The sequence below is a fragment of the Suncus etruscus genome, chromosome 11 (genome assembly GCF_024139225.1).
Source record: "Suncus etruscus isolate mSunEtr1 chromosome 11, mSunEtr1.pri.cur, whole genome shotgun sequence".
Lineage (NCBI taxonomy): Eukaryota > Metazoa > Chordata > Mammalia > Eulipotyphla > Soricidae > Suncus > Suncus etruscus.
In genome coordinates this window covers 98,109,137-98,115,136 of record NC_064858.1, presented here as the reverse complement: position 1 = coordinate 98,115,136, position 6,000 = coordinate 98,109,137, and positions in this window count along the sequence as shown.

Sequence of the window (6,000 nt, the reverse complement as noted above, 5' to 3'; positions counted from 1 at the left end):
GACCATATGGAACGCTGGGGATTGTCCTAGGCTAGTGTGGGCAAGGCAGACTTTTTACCCCTTGTGCCATCGGTTCGGCCCTGGATCTCATGTTTTAAGTGTTGTTGATTCTGTGGTTTGGATATAGAGCTATACCATTTCCACACGTTACCAATGTACACCGAATACCCCTGACCTCTGCTCTCTTGTTACTTCCCTTTGTCATCTTCTTTTCTTCCTTTCCTTCTCTGCTCTTTTCCTCCCTATACTCTAGGTCAAGGGTGTTTTCTTTTTTTTTTTTTCTTTTGCTATATTGTACAATTTACTACATTGTACATTGTAGTAAATGGTTATTTCCTCTTTAATACATTATATTCCCTCTTCAGATATTTTATATACCACAGATACATGAGAACATTTATGTTTGTCCTCATTTATTTCACTCATCATAATATCTTTCAGTTCCATCTAAGTTGCAAAAAATTGCATGACTTTATTATTTCTTGCACTGCATAGTATTTCATTGCGTATACATCTTCATAATACACTCATCTGTTGTTGGACATCTAGGTTGCTTCCATAGTTTAGCTACTGTACTAAGTGCTTCAATGTAATAATGCTGTGCATATGTCTTTTGGAATGAATGTTTTTGTGTAATGGTGGAGGATACTGGAAAGTGGAATTGCTGAGTTGTAAGGCACCTCAATTCTAAGTTTACTGAGGACGCTCTGTACTGTTTTCCACAGGGGTTGAACCAGACAACATTCCTAGCAGCAGTAGATGAGAGTTCCTTTTTGACCACATCCCACCAACACAGATAGTTGCCACTATTTTTGATATGTTCCATTCTTATTGGTGTGTAAGATGATATATCATTGACATTTTGAGTTTTATTTCCCTAATCATAAGTGATGATGAACATTTTTGGATATCCATCTTCCTCAGAGAAGTGTCCATTCATTTCCTTTCTTCATTTTTTGATTATTTCTCGACTCTTTTTAAAATCTTTTTTTTATTTTATTGAAACCATTGTGATCTACAGAGATAGACTCATTTTTTGTTGATCATTGTGAGTACTGTATATAACCTGGATATGAACCCTTTATCTGATATTAAAAAAAATTAAATACGCAAGGTATACTATGTCTTGTAGTTGGGTCCATCAGTAATTTTTCAAATTACTTCTCTAATTAGAAACTATTTAATTAGAGAATATTTCCTATAATACTTAATTCTTCAATGAGCATATGTACACAAATCTTAATAATATCTTTAAAATAGGTGTCAGGAAATGAGATTATTACTCCTACAAGTTTTTTAAATAACGTTGAAAAATAATCCTATGGTCAATTTTATGCTCCTGTTAGCAGTATCTGGACCTTGGCATTTCTTAGAACACTTAAAGCATTACGTAAAGACTTTTTTCACACATGATTGTCATGTTAATCATGCTAATTCATTTCCCAAAACCCTTGTTAATGGTCATTTATTGCCAAGCATTGACATTGTACCTGGGACTTTACAATTTCTGGTTTTATTTTTGTTATAATTTATGACTCCTCTTAAAGTATTTTTTTTCCTGAAAAATTAGCAAATCAGTGAATGTGTTCATAAAACTAAAATCAAGACTTACCAGTAATTTCTTAGATAAAATTGAGAAAGGCTGACAAAAATCAGACTGTGGATGCATGGTTGCCTGGGAAATATTTTATGAGTCATTGTTTGTGAAACCTCTAGAGCCTGAAGGAAGGCCCTGAAGAGCTGGGCTGAATGATTATATTTCTGTGTTATGTATTTCTAGAAATAGGTTTGTGCATGGGTTAAATGATTCAAAATGAACAGACGATGATGATATAACCAGAAGAATATTAGGAATATTAGGCATTTCATCTCATCATAAACCTACTAACAAAGGCAAAGTGGATAGGAAAGACTTTTGGTGCAAAGGTTCTGGAAAGAATTGGAAAAAAAGATATGAACAACTTTAGAGATATTTATAACATTTAAAATAAGAATTTGGGGGCCAGAATGATAGCACAGCGGTAGGACATTTGCCTTGCACATGGCTGACTCCAGAAGAACCCGGGTTTGATTCCCAGCATCCCATATGGTCCCCTGAGCCTGCCAGAAGCGATTTCTGAGTGCAGTGCCAGGAGAGACCCCAGAGTGCTGCTGGGTGTGGCCCAAAAATAAACAAACAAAAAATCCCCAACCCCCCAAAGAAACACATAACAGTTTAATTTTTTGAGGGGGTTTTCTTTTTGGGCCACACCCAGCTCTGCTCCCAGAAATCACTCCTGTAGGCTTGGGGGACCATATGAGATGCCAGGGATCGAACCTGGGTCTGTCCCAGTTTAGCCATGTACAAGGCAAATGACCTGCCACTTAATTCAGTTTTTAAAAATTTATCCTATGAAAAAAGTTCTGAAATGTGAGTAAAGGTGTTTGTAATACACAATGCTATTTAACTTAACATTAGAAAAAATTAAATATTCCATAGTAAGAGATAAATAAATTCTGGTATAGGCTGGCAACATTATTTGAATCTCTTTTAAAATGTCAATAAAATATTAATAACATAGAAAAATACTTATAATTTGCAGTGAGTATCATCTGCAAATAGACTTTTTACACTTACTTTTCCTGTGCATAGAAAAAGTTACCAGAGGAAATGTACACATCCATTAGCAAGAACTATTTCTGGATAGTGATTTCTCTTATATATGTCTATATAGCTATTTAGGCTTTTACTCTGTGGGCTGTTGCAAATATCACTTTATTTTAACAGTAGGCATTTCTCTTAAGGAAAATTGATTGTCCAAGAAAAGCAAGAAATAATCAACAGGTAGAAGAAGAATTGTTTGATTGTGAGAGATGTTTGAAATTTCTGTACTAGGGGAAGAGTTAGTGGAGAAGCTGTAAATGAGGATGAGAACAGCATGTTGTGTTCAAGGTTGGAAGAGACCTAAGGGAGCACAGTTTCCACCAAGATTCAAATGAGTAAGATTCTAATGAGTAAGATTCAAATGAGTGGAAGATAGGAAGCAGAGAGATCATTACTTGATGTTGACTATTTTTCTTGAAGGAAAAGCAAATGAGAGTCTTTGTTGGGACCTAGTGCTGGAGCTCGAAAAAGTGTGAGACTTAGCAATTGTCACTGAGCAGAAAGGAAAGTATCCAAGTGTAATTTTCCATCTAAAACCTGCTCTTTATGGTCATTCTTGTCATCAGTGATTGGTACCACTAACCCAAGACCTAACTCTATTTCTATTTGATCAATAGAATTCTCACAGTTCAACCCTTTACATTTCTCTGGAACCAATCTCTCTCCAACTCTTTATCTTGCCTTGTTAGGTAGCAGGAATAGATTCCAAACTGTTCTGTCTATATCATTTGTTTTGTCCAAGTTCATGTATCATCTGGCTGCTAGGATCATCATTCAAAAACCCAATTTTTGGTGTGCTTTTCTGAAATAGTTTATCAGCCAATATTTCATATATAAAGATAAATGATATAAAAGACCTATGTGTTACCAACATTAGTATATCCCATTTATTATTTCATTTAATTCTCATAATAATCCATGAAGCAGAAGACTAATTTTAGTTGAGTTTAAATAACTCATTCGAAATTATCCATCTAGTAAACTGGTAGAGCTGGGCTTTGAGCCCCTCAAATCTTGCCTAATAACTAATGATATTGCTTCATCATAATGCAGCTGTAATGCGTCTTTTATAATATCTTTCTTGTTATTTCTGGCAGTGGTAGAACAACACAACTCTATTAGAGTGCTTTTTATCCCCTATTAGAAGCATTCATTCATTCAATTTCTTTCATAAACTGTGACATTTCGAGGAAGGAAGTATTCTTGCCATCATTTATGGAGAAATAAGTGTCAACTCTTTTGTAGGAGCTCTGCAACTGTCTGTTGAATAAATTGAAGCATGAGAAAACTTGTATTATTGGTCGGATGTTAGTTGGTTTAGGTAATAGAGGGAAAAGTGAAACCTGAACACAGAAATTCGACGGTGAACAGGGCCATATGCTGGGTTTATGAATTTGTGAGGAGCAATCACAAAATACTTAACCGTTTTTACTTACTTGAATATGATACTTCTTATGCTTTGATTTTGTTACCAGTATATGAATTAGTGCTAGCTTATCCTTCACTAATTAGTGCCAGTTCATTCTTAATATACCTGACTCCTTTCTTCCAACACCCAAACCTTGATTTGGTGTGTGTGTGTGTGTGTGTGTGTGTGTGTTTGTGCACCACACTCACCTATCTCACCTATGATCAGGGCTTATTACTGTCCTGTACCCAGGAATTATTCCTGGTTGGGCTCTAAGATCACGCTTGGTTGTGGTGGTGGAACCATAGTATTGCCATAATTATTATGTTCTTAAAAAGTTTTACACACACACACAAACACAAAAGTTTTCCACAATACAACTGCTTCCTTCCTAGTCAATTTCTGGCTGCCAAATGTGACATTATTGATATGGAAGTGGGGATAGAGTGCAGTATCTTGTCGTTATAAATATGTCCTCCACAGAGTTGCAAGAGATGTCTGTGATCACCCCTAGACTCTAGATAATAATAAAACACTTGAAATAATGAGCAAGTGATGCATTTGAATGCTTATTAGCTTTGAAATATGTTTTTTGTTATAAATTTATATAATTTGATTTTAGTAACAGCACATTTAGAAATTGGCATGCAAATCTTTTACATTTTAGCACTTGGCTCTCATGAACAGATTGAGTTGATTCCAGCTAACTGTCACTAGTTCTCTTTCCTACAGTTTGATTGAAGCCCAACTCCTGAGCCCTGTCTTGGTCTTTCACTCCTTCTCATTCCTCCCTCCCTCCCTCCCTCCCTCCCTCCCTCCCTCCCTCCCTCCCTCCCTCCCTCCCTCCCTCCCTTCCTTCCTTCCTTCCTTCCTTCCTTCCTTCCTTCCTTCCTTCCTTCCTTCCTTCCTTCCTTCCTTCCTTCCTTCCTTCCTTCCTTTCCTTCCTTCCTTCCTTCCTTCCTTCCTTCCTTCCTTCCTTCCTTCCCTTCCTTCCTTCCTTCCTTCCTTCCTTCCTTCCTTCCTTCCTTCCTTCCTTCCTATCATCTCACACAGCAGTTTTCTGTCTCTATACTTACGAATCACTCCTCCTGGAGGTACTCAGTCCTCATGAGACCATATGGGTGCAAGGAACTGGATTGGCTATGGACAAAGCCAGCACTATCTCTCCAGACCCCATCTCCTGTTCTCAAGGAAGCCACTATTAGAAACTTTGGGCCAGTAGCCATTAACTCTTTTATTTGCTTTACTCCATGACCTGTTCCTCAGTACTTGAGTTTCTGTCTGTCTTTTATATATATTATATATAAATTATATAAATATATATATAATTACTCTATTTAAGCACCGTGTATACAAAATTGTTCATGGTTGAATTTCAGTCACAAAAAGTATACACACCATCCTTCATCAGTGCACATTTCCTACCACCAATATCCACAGTTTCCCTCCCACCCACCCTCCCTGCCTGCCTCTGGGATAGCCATTTTATTTCTCTCTCTCTCTCTCTCTCTCTCTCTCTCTCTCTCTCTCTCTCTCTCTCTCTCTCTGTCTTCTTTTTTTGACACTGTGGTTTGCACTATTGCTAATGAAGGGGTACTATGCATATCACTTTATCCCCTTTCAGCATCCAGTTCTTGTTTAGCATGATTAGTTCCAACTATCATTGTCATAGTGGACCATTCACTACTCTTATTGCATTCACCACTCTTTGTTTAAATTTCTGCATTGCTTACAATAAAGAATATGTTTTATGGATACCACTTTCCTTGCAGAAATCTTCCAGGAAAAGATTTCTGAGCTTCTCAGTAAGTGAATGAATTCTTATTCATTCTAAGTGTTTGATTTTCCAGCACTCCAAAGGAGATCATTTGTGTTTAATGACACAGTAAAAAATCTTGTGGATCAGGAAGGTTAGTTCTAAAAGAATATTCTTTTTGTTTTGTTTTGT